The following is an 18,122-nucleotide window of genomic DNA, read 5'->3' on the forward strand; positions in this document are numbered from 1 at the left end:
GGGATGAAAAATATCCCATTGTATTTATACATGACATTTTGTATTTATCTATCTGTTGACAGATAATGTTTTCACATCTCAGCTATTGTAAAAAAAAAATGTTGCAATAAACATGGGGCCACAGAGATCTCTTCTATATGGTGATTTTGTTTCCTTTGGGTGTACACTCAGAAGTGGGATTGCTGGATCATGTGGTAGCTTTATTTTTGGTTTTTGAGGACCCACAGACTGTTTTAATTGGTCTGGGTCTACCAAGTTACATTGCCATTCACCGTGCGCAATGATCCCCCTTTCTGCACAGCCTCACTGGTAGTTGCTATTACTTGTCTCTGCAATAATAGTTATTTTAACAGGTGTGAGGAGCTATGTCACTGTGGTTTTGATTTGCAATACCCTGATGATTAGTGATGTTCAACACCTTTTGACATGTTTGTTGGCCATTTATATGTCTTCTTTGGAAAAAGCCTATCCAGGTCCTTTGCTCATTTTTTTAATCATGATGATGATGATGATTATGATGATAATGATGATTTTGCTACTTAGTTGTATGAGTTTCTTATATATTTTACACATTAACCCTTGATCAGATAAAATGGTTTGCCAATATTTTATCCTATTTCATAGATTGTCTCTTCATTTTGTCGATTGTTTGCTTTGCTGTGTAGAATCCTTTCAGTTTCATATAATCTCACTTGTTGATTTGTGTGCTTTTGTTGCTTGTGCTTTTGATGTCATATCCAAAAATCATTGCCAAGATCAATGTCAGATATGTTTTCACTATGCTTTCTTCTAGAAATTTTATAGTTTCTGGTTAAGACCTTAATCCACTTCAAGTAAATTTTTGTGAGTGATCTAACCTAAGTCCAGCTTAACTCTTTTGCATGCAAATGCCCAGTTTTTCCAGCACCACTTTTTGAACAGACCATCCTTTCTCTGTTGAGTATTCTTGGCTCTTTTACTAAATCAGTTGACCAAATAGGTGAGACATATAAAGGTAGGGAAATAGTTTATTATTTTGGTTTAGACATGTTGCCTTTACAGTGAAGACATGGTAAGCATTAAAAAAATGGATATATAAATTTCTGGAACATAAACAAAGTTGTAGGACTTCTAGTTTGAACTAGGACTGAAAATGGTACCAACATATTTATTTTGGAAAAATGGACGTTAAAGAATGGAGGTTAAATATAGTTTAGAGTGACCACTTATTGGGTGAACATAGCTTGATGTATGGATTTGTTGAGTTACTCTATTGTCTGCCTGAAACTAATGTAGCATTATAGATTATCAGTATTTTAATTAAAAAAAAAAATAGGGGCACCTGGGTGGCTCAGTCAATTAAGTGTCTGACTCTTGATTTTGGCTCAGATCATGATGTCAGGATTGTGAGATCAAGCCCTCTGTTGGGCTCTGCACAAAGCATAGAGTCTGCTTAAAATTCTCTCTCTCTCTCTCAAAAAAAAAATTCTCTCTCTCTCTCTCCCTCTGCCCCTCCTCCTCACTTGCACATGCACTCTCTCTCTCTCTCAAAAATAAATAAATAAACAAACAAATAAATGAATAATGAATAAATAAATTCTGATAAAACTAAATAAATATAGCTTGTATAAAAACTGAATGACATTTCCTTTATACTTTGAATTATCACTGTGAGTCAATGAAAGTCTACAATTCCAGGAATATAATAAAATGTAACTCCATATGATTGATGATTACTTTATTATTTCTATGTAATCATGAAACATTCCAAACTCTGTAAGTGATACTGGAACTTTTCCTGTAGAAATAGAAAGAGTAAATAGAAAGAATACTGTGAGCTTTTCCATGACTGCTTTATTAACCAATTTTTCAGTTAATGTGCTCTGTAACAAGCAGCTCCTAAATCTAAGTAGCTTAAAAAAAACAACAACAACAAAAAACACACAACTTTTATTGTTTCTTACAAGACTGAGAGCTCATGGTGGCTCCACTTGAATCTGAGGGCTAGATTCAGGTATGTTCCACATTTATTCTAATTCTGGAGAACAGGTAAATAAACTTTGGGTATAGAGTATCAGTTTTCTTTTGTTGGAGGAAGGGAATATAAGAGGTTAAGTCAAACATTTAGGCACATTTAGAGCCACTGATCAAATAGAGGAGGCCTTGCATCTCTTTATATTCCATTAGTGAAAGCATGTCACTAGATTGAGTCCAACATGAGTGAGGCAGGAGTGGTGATGGGCAGAGTGATTAGAAGCTGAACAATAAGGCAATCAATCAAGGGCAGATAGGACTGAAACACTGCTTTTAAGTAAATATACAAGGGGCGCCTGGGTGGTTCAATTGTTAAAGTGTCAGCAGTTCAGGTCATGATCCCAGGGTCCTGGAATTGAGCCCACACTAGGCTCCCTGCTCACTGGGAAGTCTGCTTCTCTTTCTCTCTTTCCCTCTGCCTCTCCCTCTGCTTCATGCTCTTTCCTTCTCAAATAAATAAATAAAATATTTTTCAAAAATGTAAAGTTACAGGAACATATTAGATATTCAGCTAACCTTTGCTGAATCAGCCGAAGACAGAAATAGTTTTCTGTCATGTACACGCACAAATGTAGGCTTATTTTTCCTCTTAGTCATACGATATTACTATCTTATTATTTTTGAAAAGTGAAGTTCCCATTATAGACTTATTGTTGTCCATAACTCTAATTTTATTACAATTACTGTTTTTCCACAGCAAGTTATTTATAAAGCCCATCTCTTTTCTATAGCTGCCCAAGATTATATTTTCCATATTGGAATAAACCTTGCTGAACTTGTAAATAATTTTCATTGGCTAATATGCAATATTATCAGAAACAAGCTCTGCTTCTTGTGTATCATTTAATATATTAACACCTAATCCTGACTGAGGTCCAGATAAATAAATACAAACAAAATTATCAAGCATAATCTTATTACAGCACATTGATGTTTTCCCAGGAAATGTACTCTCTTCCCTCTATTATCAAACTCTAATTGTGGTAACCTTGTTAACAATCTGCCTCTCTAATTATTTTGAATTTATTTGGTTACTTAATTATCATTTTGTTATTAAATAAAATTGGGAAATATTATGTGTGTTGACACACCCTATTACAACATTTTGAGTAGTTATTTTAAGTATTTGAGACAAATATAGTACTATGATATGTGATTGGCAAAATGAAGCAATGGATTCTTAGGAAATGTAACAGTTTTTTTTTTTTTTCCAACTTGTGTACCTGGCCACATCACATTGCATTTATTATGGAATGTAACAGCTAAAAGGAATCTAAAAAAATCATTTAGTCAAGGGATCAGCAAGCTGTTTTCCGTCAAAGGCTAGAAACTAAATATCTAAGTTTAATGGGCCATATGATCTCTATCACAAGTATCCAGCTTAGCAGTGGTAGTATGAACATGGCCTTAAACAATGCATAGAAGAATGAATGAAGCTGGTTCCAATAAAACCTTTCTTTTCTCCTTTTATTCATAAAAAAAGAGGGCTGGATTTGCACCCTCTGGGTTCTAGTTTATAGAGTGCAGATCTCTTTCCATTTATTTATTTAACAGATGAAGAAACTAAGACTTAAAAAAATTAAGAAAATTATTCTACAATACTAGTAATACAGATTCTAAAATTTGTTGGCTATTATAAATCTAATTGGTATCAAATGGGATTGGACCCAGAATTCCCCAGTCTTTAATAAGAATCCAATATTTTTGATCAACTTTTTCCTATCATGTATCTTGGAAATTCAGGTGTTGATTTCATAAGTATAAATTATTTTAAATCATTTATTATACAAAACATTTTTAACATTTCACTGGAAAGAGTGAAATTTTAAGGCAAATATACTTGTTGACTAACTTTGGGTATGGATTCTTTCAACTTGACTGATAAAGTCTTAAGACACAAAACAATTCACTTCTTAACAAGCTCTTTGTAGTGTAATAACTGAGAAGATATATAGTTAGCAAATGATTCTATATAGTTTTAGAATATCGATATTCTTTCAAGATGGTTTTGGTGTTTACTAAAGGAATAACTTCTCGAAAGATATGTCATTTGACAATTTTCTTTGTTAACCCATGATATATTCATGTTTGCCTTCTTAATTTAATGAAATCAAACAATATTTCCTAGCAATATTGTGTGTCTCACACTTCTAAATTTGTATCATAGCAATTTAAAAATAGGGCCTATATTTCATGTGTATCTAATTTCATGTATAATTAAAATAATAAGAAAATAATTATTAAAGAATACAGAGTATTTTTATTTTTCCACAAATTATTTTAACTATTCAAAACTTTTTAAAGAAATACATTTAAAATTTAAAAATCAAAGGAAAGTCAGGTGACACAAATACAACTTTTATTTCATTTTTTATTGGCTTTCTGTTGGAGTATTTTTTAATGAGTTTTTTATGTAGAATTGGTTTGGAAATACGTTTTCTTTTTTCATATTTCCTATAGAGAACTTTGTGGCTGCCTACTGTATTTCAGTGTTCCCTATTCCTGTGATAAGAAACAGATACTTAATTTGGATCCAGATGTAAGACTTTAAAAACAATTTATAGCCATAGTAACTGTACAAATATGCCACAAAGACACATAGGTAGAATGAAAAAAAGTTATTGTCATGGTACACAGGACTTAATTGGATCATTGTGCATTGTTTTTTTGAATCAACACTAAGAGTAATATAATACAGTCATCGTTTCAAATTACCATTTCAATGTTAGTTCAATTATGTTTAATCAATAAATCCAAATAAAATAAAATTAGATAAAATATATTAAGAACACTGTACTGCCAAATTCACAAAATTTGATAAGCATTGTTTTTCTTATTTCATAAAATTCTGAATGAGTACACTCCATATACACAGCGATTCAAAAATATGCATTTTGAAGAATGTAATTTTTATTATACTGTGTACATAGGTATAGTGGTAGTGTGGCATGTGCATTGGTTAGAATATTAAAATTCTGCGTGAAAACTTGCTAAAAATTCTATTTGTAGGATGATCTTGTTGACTTAAATGAATCTAAGTTTTATGTGATTGAAAAACTTTTATTGTATTTTAAGAAATATTAATATATGTCTAGTCCCGTTATTAAAAGGATTCTAGTTCTTTCATTAATCAAAACTATAAAGTGAAAGAGAGACCAGAGAGTGATGAAAGAAAGGTGAAGAGATGTTGAGGTGCTTTGTTTTGTTTAGATTAGTAAAATAATATGTCAAAAGGAAAGCTCAAGAAAAGAGGCAGGGTATCAGTGATAAAAAGAGCAAGGGAAAATTTATGAGTAGCAGGATGGAATGGATGAAATACCCATTTTGATATAAATCTACCCAGTTATTGTTACTAAGGTTGTTCCATATGCAATTGGCTTTGTTTGGTTACCTTGTTAATTTGTATTTCAGGGGACTTTTTTAGTGTAAGGGTGATTGAATCATGTAAAGTAACTGTCGAAAGATAGAAGGTGTAGACAGAGAGACCGGAATCTTAGGTAATAAGTTGCACATGATAATTAAAGATTGTGAAAAATCTTATTTACTCATTTCAATTTTTGCAATGAAATAAGAAGCAAGATCAAAGCTGAGAGTGAGGAGAGTGGAGGAGGTCTGAGGACACGGTAACATGTGAAATATTGGTCCAGGAGGGTGGAAGAGTAGATGGAATAGGGCAACATAGCACAACTGCTGAACAGCATAGGGTCCCTGAGAGGAGTGACAGGGAGAGAAGTTAGTGTGACGGAAAGATCGTGTGCAGGTAGGTTTATACAGAGCAAGCTCTTAGAAGTAGATACTTGGATTTAATCAGGGCTGAGATTTTCATGAAAATACACAATGAAGCAATTTAAGGACAAAAGGTGAGAGAAAGGGGGAAATTAGAATTGTTGATTATGGAAGTTAAGCTTGGAATGGACAAAAGTGAGGATGGGATGTGGGTGAGGCACAATAAAAATGTCACAAGATCAATGGATGGTGCTTCTAATGGTGGTGGTGGTGTCAAAGAATTAGTAAAGATAAGAAAGGTAGTGTGGCATGGGACCCCTGGGTGGCTCAGTGGTTTAGCACCTGCCTTCAGCCCAGCTCATGATCCTGGAGACCTGGGATCAAGTCCCACATTGGGCTCCCTTCAGGGAGCCTGCTTCTCCCTCTGCCTGTGTTTCTGCCTCTCTCTCTCAATCTCTCTCTCTCTCTCTCTGTCTCATGAATAAATAAATAAAATCTTTAAAATAAATAAAATCTTAAAAAAAGTAACGTTAATGGTGAGAATTTGAGAGTCTTCTCAAATTCAAAAAAATAAACTTCTTTGCCAGAGTTTATTCTTGATTTTTGAAGTTGTCCTTTTTCAGTTTGGCCATAGAAGAGAGAAATGGAACTTTAAAATACAATAAAATGGATTTTTAAATAAAATATTAATATTGGAAAACTAGTAGTAAGAGAGGATAGAGATAAGATAGATGATAGAGAGATTGAAATAAACTAGGACTAAGCACAATAATTCTATGAATCCTATCATAATTTTATTAAATCTTCAAGTTTTGGAGAACAAACACCATATAATTTGTTTCAGACCAGCCTCTCTGTCTTGGGTCTATGAAAGACTGTGCGTCTGCCAAACGATGAGGCAGCAGCTTGTTTGCTTCTGAAGCCCTAAGAACAGAATTGGCTTCTGACAAAGAAATGATATTCTCATTTTCACTGAGGCTCTAAAATGTTCTCTCAAATAAATATTCTAACTGTGATAGCAACCGACACAGTAATCTATGAAAGAGACTTGGTAGCAGAGAGTAACAGAATTCAGACAATGAAAGAAATTCAACCAGAATGCACTTACACACCATATTATGGATGGTTTTTGGTAATGGAAATTCAGGTGTTACGGTGTGATCATTTAAAACTAGCAGTATCAGATATAACACACAAGGAAATACTGAGGGTTTACAAAGAGATTACATGTTCTATTTTTGACTTGAGAAATAAATGATTGGGATGTTTGATTTTGGCAGAATATGAAAAGGGAAATGTATTATTAGTTTTTAAGATCATTTATTTGAGAGAGAGAAAGAGTGAGCAGAGGGAGGGGGAGAAGGGGAGAGAGGATCCCAAGCAGACTCCCCACTGAGCGTGGAGCTTGATGTGGGATTCCATCCACAACTCTGAGATCATGACCTGAACCAAAATCAAGAGTTGGACATTTAACCAACTGAGCCACCCAGGCATCCCATTATTTAAAAAATTTTAGTAGTTGAATTAGGTAAGCTCTCTCATCTCCATTCAAAATCTTCAGATTTTTTGACATAAAAATGATTTGACATATCTAGAAATAAATTTGTGATAATAAAATAAATGTGATAAAACAATGAACTAAAAAAAAAAAATTCCAAGTCAGTATTTGAGTTTCTATTGTTGTAAGAAAATCTAAAAAACAAAACATGACATAATTTGCATTTTATCAATATAGTTAAGATTTTAACCTTTACATGCAACACAAGAATTTTTGTTCCCTAGGTACATAGATTACTGTCAATTGACATCATTATTGTTGTTGTCAGGAAGATAATCGCCATAATAAAACAATATTATGATGGTGAATATCTTTCTCTTGAAATACTGTTGTGCAAAGATTCAATGTGAATTTGCTATTCTTATGGGATGCCTGGGTAGCTCAGTACTTGAGCATCTACCTTGGGTTCAGGGCATGATCCCGGGATCTGGGATTGAGTCCCACATCAAGCTCCTTGCAGGAAGCCTGCTTCTCCACCTGCCTGTGTCTCCACTTCTCTCTCTGTGTCTCTCATGAATGAATAAATAAAATCTACAAAAATAAAAAATAAATTGCTATCTTCAGCCTTAGAAAAAATGAAATCCCACATCAATATGAATATGTGACCAACATATTGTCAACTAAGCTTAAATTCTTCCAAGAGAACAAAATATGGAACCCTCTTTTGGAACATGTTCATTAAATGTCAAGAACATATCCAGCATAAGAACCTGTGCAGAGAATCAGAAAACACAACAAAACAAAAAAACAAACAACAACAATAACAAAGCAGAAATGATGGGAATAATTCCAATTAATAGGCATCTGACTAGTACTTAGGTAGAACAAAACAAATTATTTCTAAATGATTATGAGTTCCAAGCATAGACCTCATATAAACATCCATGTGCTTTAGAGATGAGTGTTTGTTCTGTTTTTAACAAATTGTGGTGAATGTGCATGAGAAATTTGGCTGCTAACACTTCCTTAATACTCTTAGGCATGGTATTGCAATATAGTAAGCTCTAGAATTAGCAGGCTTGAGTTCCAATTGCATTTTATCTCCTGCTATCTATGTGTATAAACCCAGTGCTTGCTCACACCCTTAACCCCTCCTCCTTCTTCCAAGTACATGGTAGATTCAGACTCAGCTTCCTTTCTTTTGAGTCGCGCCATGTGAGGACAATGTACATGATGTAATTGCTTGTGGAGTCCCCTGTCTCTTTTTCTCTGCTGCCAAGATGGTAGAGGAAGCCTAAAAATAGGATGAGCAAATACTAGATAGATAAGAATCGTCAAAGGGTGCCCTCCAGTTCTACAGATTACTTTGTCCAAGTGAAAATTAAATTTGGTAGGTTAAGCCACTGAGAAATTTAATTTTATTTGTTGCCCCACAAATCCACATTGGCTTTATGTCTTTAGGCAAGAACTTAACCTCCGTCAGTTTTAGTTTTCTCTTCGGTAAGCTACCCCACACAGCCATATGAAATGATAGCAATTTTAAGAAAGTTATTAGATTACCTATGGAAAGAAAACTGATGTGGAGTTCATTTATTGAATTTTTAGTTCCTTAAGATATTACTATTTATTCTGTTCATACAAGAAATGTCAGGTTTAGCATTTCGTGGAAATTTTTATTTTTTATTTCTCATGACAAATAATTGAACATCATTATGAGTGAGCCAAAGGCAAATTGTCTCATGGGAAAACAAACAAACAAACAAACAAACAAACAAAAAACAAAACCAAACGGAAAACCCACAACACGTCCCAAAAGCTTCTAAGCAGATCTAGAAAAAAGCTAAGCTAAGTGAGGCCCAGGATTTTTCATTTAATATCAGCCATAGATAAAGTGAAATAAGTGTAAACTTTAGGAAGAAGGAATGCATCATATTAAAAATGATGACAGACTGTTAGAGATTAGAGATTAATTGCCCCCTCCTCCTCCTAATTTATATATATATATAAATATATATTTTTATATTTATAAATATAAATTTATTTATAAATAAATATATTTATATTTATATTTATATACATATATATATAATATATATAAATAAACCCTAACCCCCAATGTGATGTCATTTGGAAATAGGGCCTTGGGGAAGTAATAAAGGTTAGAAGAGGTCATGAAGGTGGGGTTCTATGATGAGATTAATGCCTGTATAAGAGGAGGAAGAGACAGGAGAGCTTTCTCTCTATGCCATGGAGGAAAGGCCATGTGATCCCACAATGAGAAGAGATTGTCTATGTACCAGGAAGCAGGCCCACACCTTGATCATGGACTTCTCAGCTTCCAGAACTGTCAGAAATATGACTGTTAAGCCACCTTGTCTGTGGCATTTTGTTTAGCAGCCCAAGATGACGAAGACATAGGTCTTTTAAAGAAATGATTTCTGGGAGCAAAGGAATAAGCATCCCCTCAATATTAATCAAGAAGTATATGTTAAGTAAGTGATACATTCTCAAGCACCAAAATGTTATTTTCCACATAAAATTGTCTTTAACATTACAAGTACTTAAAATCTACTTAAAACGTAGATCCCTCCATTTACTGTATTTTCTATGACCAAAGTTTAAGAAGAGAATCAAAGAAAATACTTAGTTTTAGATCAATTAAAAGCTGTCCAGGTGCCTATTACATTTTTTTTTTTTTACCTTTGAATGAAAATCATTTTCATTATTGAGTAAAACTCTAAGTTTTGATAGGCATGTTTGTCACTGTCTTCTAAAGTAGATTGCCCTGTCTTAAAAATTATATGACTCAGAACCAAGTTTAATGAGGAATAACTGTATTTCTTAATTTAAATTTCACTTATATTTGCAATGATTTTGCTTCTGCACATCAAACCAGGCATTTAGGTAAATATGACACTAATGGAGCAACAATTAATATACAAGCAAGTTAGCGTATTGGTAGATTTTATTTTTTACACAAAATATTCATTATCTCTTCTTAAATATCCAGTGTAGATACTTAAGATGTCCTGGAAGTAAATGCGCATGTGTGCTGCCTAATTAAGCAAGGAGTGCATTAGACCAAGGTGACGATAATGCTGAGGCAGCCTGCCTATGCAAACCAAAATCTAAGCCCTTAAATTGACGTCGAAGGACAGTCAATCATAACTAGTTAGGCTTTAAACTATTGCCAAGCAAGGATGTCCTTACTTTGCTTCTGCCTCTGTAAAAATCTCTCCCTTGAGCTCCTGCCAGTGGAGCGCCCCTAATCACTTTAGGTTTGGTCCTGCCCCAGAAAAAAGGTTTTTCTCATATAAATTCTTAAAAGCTTTAATATGCCTCAGATTGTTTGTTTGTTTGTTTGTTTGTTTATTGACACTGCTCAGGAATTTTGGCTTCCCCTTACATTGCTTTTTTTCCTTCTCACTGTAGCATTTTTCATACTTTAACATCATATGTAATGTGCTTTTTATTGTGTTTGTTGCTTTAATTTCAAACTCCCTTGAGTGCCCTAGACTATAAGCCTACAACACCAGAGAATTCTGTCATTTTAAAATTATCCTCCGAATAGTGTGGCTTCACCTGGAACAGTGACAGGAGGTAGGACCTCAATGAATATGCAGTGAGTGCTCACAAAGCCAAATGTCTCACTGGCTAAACAACACATGTGAGGGATAAATTTAAAAAAAAAAATCTGATTTTAGGTTATAATAGATGAAACACATTGTCCTTTGGGATGTCATGGGAAACAATAAACAAAGAGAAAAAGGATTGAGCTGTTGCTCAGAGGCAGGCCAGTCAAGTGGATTCACCAATTTGTGCACACAAGGCTTGCCAGGAGGAGTCCCATCTTGGGGATGAGTGGTGGCGTTCTCAGGGGAACCACACAAGGTGCTGGATCTGGGAATTGTAGCAGCTCAACTTCTAGTCCAGGCTAAAGAGTTGCATATTTTCTAGAGGAAAATAATTTCTAAGCCTCAGTTTATTCACATGTAAAATGAAGATTTAGGGGTGAACAAATTGTTGCCTTTTTTTAAAATGGCCTTTGAAATAAGAACTTTGCATTTTGTTTGGTTTGGTTTTTACATTTTTAGAATGTTTCTTGAAAATAAAATGAAGAATAGGTAAGAGAGACCACATTCAACCCATAAAACCTAGCCACATTTACTATTTGACACTTTAGACAAAACTTTGCTAACCCTGGTCTAAATAACCTATTTGTCCTCTTCGAGCCCTAATATCCTTTGCTTTTGACAGATATGCATAAATTTTGAGAGGAGATGACTCTTCTTGTCGAATTTTATTAAGCTTTGTATACTGTCTGTGGTGTCAAAGAGTCTGTATATGTACAGCAGTAAGATATTTTTCTTTTTTTTGACCTAGAAAGAGCTAAATTTTAATAGCAGACATATTATGGAAAGGTAACAAAGAGGAGAAAAATGGCCCATAGAATGAAAGTATCTCTTTAGCAGATACTATTGGGAATCTGGATAAAGTTCTCCAACATGCAAAATTGATGTTTATGAATACTATTTCCTAGATGAGTCAATAAATATCTTCAAAGCCTCAAGTTGTACTCAGGGTTTATCATTGGGACATACATCTTTCTAGCAGGGAGGAAAGCTATTATGCTCTGGTAGGCAAATTAAGGTGGCAATCATTGAATAATCACAGTATTGCACATGTATGTCCATTAAACAACTGGATTACGTTCTGTGTTCAAAGTGTTTAATAACACAGGGGCACCTGGGTGACCTGTTGGTGAAACATTTGACTCTTGGTTTCCGCTGAGGTCATGATCTCAGGGTCGTGAGGTAAGAGTCCTACATAGGGCTCCCAGCTCAGCAGAGTCTGCTTGAGATTCTCTCTCCCTCTCCTCTCCCCTCTGCCCCTCCCTGCCCAACTTGTACAGGTGCACACACACTCTCTTTCTCAAGTATAAATGTAAATAAAATCTTTAAAAAATCTTTGATAACAGAGACAGCTACTAAAAAATAAGATAAGTTGTCTTAGCATGTTTTTAAAACTATGGGATTCCCCAACGAGTTGATTAATATGGAAACCATCATTGGCAGTTCAACACAAATATAGGTAGTTTGGGTTTCTTCTTGTATAGCTTCCTTCATGGAGCTAGACCATGGCTTCAAGGTTCCACTGGATTATAATTTCACGATTTCAATGTATAGATACAAAATAAATCTTTTACTAACTGTACTTGCTCATAAGTTATCACCATTATTACCAGAAAACAACCGATACACAAAAGCAAATCAAGATCCAAACATCATGTGGACTTTAATAGTAAAATAGTATTTATAATGTTTGAATAAAAAATAATTTGCATGTTGAAATGCCTTTGAAATTTCAAAGTAAAACTCCTTTGAAAGGCTAATTCCAGCAGTTAGACCCCAGGCCATTAAAGCAAAGACTTGGCTCAGAAACAGAGGGACTTTTTAGAAAAAGAATGTGGTCTTGAAAAAGGACCTCTGCTAAGGCAATGCTAAGATTAGTGAAACACCTAGGAAGCCACAGAGTGGAACCACTCTGGCTTCTCGGACATTAGGCTCAAATGACTCACATTTCTCTTTTGAAGTGGTGAGTAGAGGCCATTGACTGGGTTGGAGAAGGGTTCTGTGATGTATCATCTTGGCTAGGCCGTGGTGCCTAAATGTTGGTCAAATACCAGTCTAGATATTGGGAAGGTATTTTCTAGAAATGATTAACATTTAAAGCATCAGACTTTGAGTAAAGCCTCATAATGCGGGTAGGCCTCATTCAATCAGTTCCAAGATGTAAGAGAAAAATACAAAGTCCTCCAGAAAAAGTAGAAATTCTGTTGCGGGCTTGCCTTTGGACTTGAGATTGAAATATTAACTCTTCTCTGGGTATGTAACCTGCTTGGCAGATTTAAGACTCGCCAGCCTCCACAACCACATGAGTCAATTCCTTAAAATCAATCTCTCTCTCTCAATCTCTCTCTATGTGTGTACAGATAGGTAGATAGAGTTATCTATTTACATGTATCTTATTGGTTCTGTTTTTCTAGAGAACCCTGATTAACACAAGGCCACAGGGAGATTTGGGTTAAAATACTGGTCTTCATTTCTTGCTTTATTTAAAAGAAAAATTGGCATGAGTCACCTCCCCTACTCTACATCAACACTTCATCAGATGTTAAGAGCTACCCAATGCTTATCCTCATTCACTGTTAAGTTTGCCTGTTCTTACTGCTGAATACTTTTCGTTGAAAGGGCCAGTATCAGGAAACAAAGGGAGATTCCTAAAGGAAGAGGCAAAAACTTCCATTACAATGATGCAAGACCCAGTATCCAGTTTTACACGCCAAACTTGCAATTTGTCTCCTGACACAGTGAGGATTTGACTGTTAGTAGAACCTACTGACTCAAACTCACTGGATTCTTTTTTTTTTTTTCCCTACTGGGCTCCTAATGGCGTTGTTTTTAGGAGTTTCAACCACACTTTATATTACTTTCCTGTCGCCGGCGTAAATGGTCCATTGTACATGCAGTTTCAGGATTGAATGTCTGCACTACTCACCAAGATGTTCAAACTATTCTGAACTCTCTGAATTTCACTTTCATTGGGGCATTCAAAAGATGCAGGGTCTTCTCCATGCCAGGAATAAGCAAATGGAAATAGAGTTGTAAAGAATGATCTCTGGCCTACTCTTTCTAGCTAAGAATGATTAAAACCTTGCAGAGCTGCTTCATACTGGTTCAGGAGACCCTGGAGATGGTATTCTCCAAATATCATGAATGGATAAGGGAATTGGACTCCCTGTTCACTTTTGGAATTCCCCTCAACCAACTTTGTAATGCCTGATGGAAACACAATGGGTCTGCAATTTCCTCTTTTTGAGTGGACACTCTCAGGAAATAAAGATGACCCAGGTAAAATTTCCTCCTAGGGATATGTAATATAGTTCTTTTAAAAATGCCATCTTGACCTAATTTTGAGACCCTGGCCAAGAGCTGATCAGATCCCCTTCTATGGTTAAGCCCACACATAGCCACTTTTTTTTTTTTTTTTTTTATTGAGCTCTCATAATCCAGGGCCTTTATTTTCTTGCCTTAATCTCCTGAGGTCCAGGTACTAAACAACTCTGGACAACCCCTACATCCCAGAGGCAAGGACATTACTCAAATTAGCCAATCTATTAGGAACCCCATGAAATATAGCTGACTCCACTCCACTTGCCATACATATGCTGCCCACTATGGCTCCAGTTTGCTTTACGCTGTTGCCTGGGTACAACCCAATGCATGGCCCTACCAGACAGCCTTCTTTACTTTTTAACATCTATCCAACCATTACTGTGTTATGTATCACTACTAAAATAATCTTTAAATCTTATAAAACAGTACACTAATGAAATAAACCCTAGAAGACCAACTAATAGTATTTTTTGGGAAAGTATTTATATATTGCTTTCAGTACAATGTATCTACTCCATCCACAATTATTGATAGTAGGGAAACCTGGTATCTGACTCCTTGGAGAATGCCCCATATGATATGTAAGTATCTGATTATGCAATGGCAATATTTCATGACTATGATGTCCTCTTCTTTGTAAGTGATATGAACTCATTCTTCCTATAGAGACCTCATTGTTAATCTGGTCTATAGCATGTTTGGAAGTTATAAGAAAGGACCTTAAACACTGAATTGGTGGTCCTGGTCTCATTTGCTTCACTGGTATCTTGAAGTTTATTAGTAGAATTTGATACTAGGTCAGATCTCTGATTCTTATGTTTCTTATTAGTCTAATACTTTATACTCTCCCCTCAAATACCAGAAAAGAAAATAAAGACAGAAATTATAACCTACTCTACAGACAATCTTGAAAAAAATAGTCAAAACTTGTTCATATAGGAGTTCTACTTCTTGTATAAAGGAGCAAATTCCAAGTAACTGTCTCCCAAATAATGAAAAGCTCTGGTGAGAACATAAGAAACAACTACTTGAGAGCTATAGAAATGCAGGCAGATTTTGAGTAGGTTTTGAAATATTGAGGAGGTGACCAGCACAAAGGTAGTTTCCTGGGTTTTTTTGGAGGTATGCCTTGGGGAGAACCACAGTTGTCATGGTACTGTAATGCTCCTAGGACTGTGTTAGAAAGCCTCCATCTTTTCTGCTAAAGAACCACTGAAGAGAAAGAAAGTAAACCAGATGGGAATGGGGAATGAGAACTTAAAGTTCGTCTTGACACTATGCCCGTAGAAGGCTGATCCATTGACCACACATGAGTAAGGCAGACTAAATGTTGTTTTGAGTTGAGATGTAAGATTCAGTCCAACATAGTTGTGCCAGTGTTTGAAATGTAAATATAAGCAAGAAAACTGGATCCTACAATAAAAAAATATCAATACTCCTTGAAAATATATAACAGAATCTAGTATTTCCACAAGTACTAAGTCCGAGACACAATCCAAAGTGTCACACACACCATGAGAAAGCTAAGACAATGTAACTCATTCCCAATGGAACACTCAGCAAGTGACTACTTCAAAATAATTCTGATGTTAAAATCGTAAAACAAGAATTTAAAAAAAAATACATTTATTTATTCATGAGAGACACAGAGAGGCAGGGACATAGGCAGAAGGTGAAGCAGGCTCCCCACAGGGAACCTAATGGGTACTTGATCCCAGGACCCCAGGATCATGATGTGAGCTGAAGGTAGACACTCAACCAGTGAGCCACCCAGGTGCCCTGTAAAGCAAGAATTTTAAAACAGGAATTATAGTTTTTCACAATGAATTAAAGGAAAACGTATTTATGACAAAAGAAAAAAAATAAGACATTTCCAGTGGATAATTATAGAAAAGAGCCAAATAATTCTAACATTGTTGAAAACACACCATCTTATTAATAATAATTATCCCTGGATGATATAAAAGCGAAATGAAGGAGGAAGATGAATGAGTCCAAGAGCTTGAAGATACATTATGCAATATGAAGAAGACAATGAAAACTTGGGCGGGAAAACCAAACCCTCAGAGACATATATGGCAATAGTGCATGATATGTCTAACATACAGAAAATCAGAATCTCAGAGAGAAAAGAGGAGGTGATAAAAATAAAAATAGAATGGCTGAAATTAAAAAAAAAAAAAAGAATGGCTGAAATTACCTCAAATGAAGTGACACATGTTTATAGGTTTAAGAAACTTAATAAACCACAAACATATTAAATACAAAAAGAGACAAAAATCCCAAGCTCTTCGTAGTCGAATGGCTGAAAAACAAAGAAAAAAGAAAATATGGAAATCCATAAGGAAAGTATAAAATGAATGATAGTTTGAATGACCATAGATTTCTTGTTGGAGGTTACAGAAGAAAGACAACATTGAAACAAAAATTTTAAATAGCCATAAGAAAAGAAAATCACCTGAGAATACTATATAAAGCAAAAATATCATTCAAGGATGAAGAACAAACAGATATTTTTAGGTGAATGAAAAGTTAGCATAAGGGCACAACTCCCATAAGGATAGATAAATAGGTCAATGGAGAGTCCAGTAATAAACTTTCATATTTATGATAAATTGATCTATGACAAAAGTGCCAAGATAACTCAAAGGGAAAAAAATTTAAACAAATTTTGCAGGATCAACTGAATATCTGTACAGGAAAAAGCACAAACGTCTCTTACCTCACAAGAGACAAAAATGAACTCAAATTGGATCATCAACTTAAATATAAATACTAAAACTATAAAATTTCTGGAAAAAGGCTTATGAAACAATATATAGAATCTATGTAAGTGAACATTTCATTCATAGGATGCAAAAAATACGGCTCATAAAGCCAATAAATGATAAAATCCATCAAAATCACAACTTTTGTTCTTCAAGGCTATGAATAAAATCAAAAGATAAACAAAAATGGAAGAAATAGTTGTGATAATGTATATTTGCCAAAAACTTGTGTTTTAGAATGTTCCAAGAATTGTCATAACTCAGTAAGATAAAAGTAAACCCACATTAAAAAAAAAAGATTTGAAAAGATATTTCAGCATTAAGATATGTACAGATAGCAAATAAACAGTTGGAAGGACATTTGAGATAGTCATTAGGAAAGGGTAAATTAAAACCACAACTTACCTATCCTTAAAAACAGATAAACATATAAACTTAGGATGCCAAGATTGGTCACAACATCTCACTAAACTCCGTATCTCGCAACCTGCTGGTGGGGATGTAAAAAGATACAACCACTTTGAAACACAGTTAGCAGTGTCTAAGGAGTGAAGCATACCTACACAATCCTAGACTCTTTACATCTCAGTATTCCCCTAAGACACATAAAAGCATATACCCATAAAAAAGGTGCCTGTAAATAAATCATAGAAGCTTTGTTTGTAAAAGCCCCAAATGGAAACGACTCTAATACCCCTGGGTGAGTGAAATAGTCTGTATATTATTTGCATTGCTAGTTTTGCAGCTCAAACTTTGGCATCGCTCGTTGAATGGTATGTTTTTAAGGTTTGCAGTTTATTGTACATAAATTATTCGTCAAGACACTTGATTAAAAATTTAAGAGGTCCTTGGAGATGTATTTAAAACTGAACATTTAGTTCTCATTTTCAAGTACTCATGTAAATTAAAGAATAGAGAGTTTAAATAAATAAATGGGCCAAACTCAGGAATTTGGGAAAAGAGCAAAACAAGACACCAAAGGATATTAATAAATAATTAATAAATTAGAATGTAGATGACCAATTGGAATATAAAGATACTAGGATCGATAAGTAAATCCAATCGGTGGTACTTGGAAAGAAACCAATTAAGTACACAAACCACCAGCTAATCTGATCAAACAAGGGAATAATCACATAAGCATATGAGGGAACTAATTAT

The sequence above is a fragment of the Vulpes lagopus genome, chromosome 3 (genome assembly GCF_018345385.1).
Source record: "Vulpes lagopus strain Blue_001 chromosome 3, ASM1834538v1, whole genome shotgun sequence".
NCBI lineage: Eukaryota > Metazoa > Chordata > Mammalia > Carnivora > Canidae > Vulpes > Vulpes lagopus.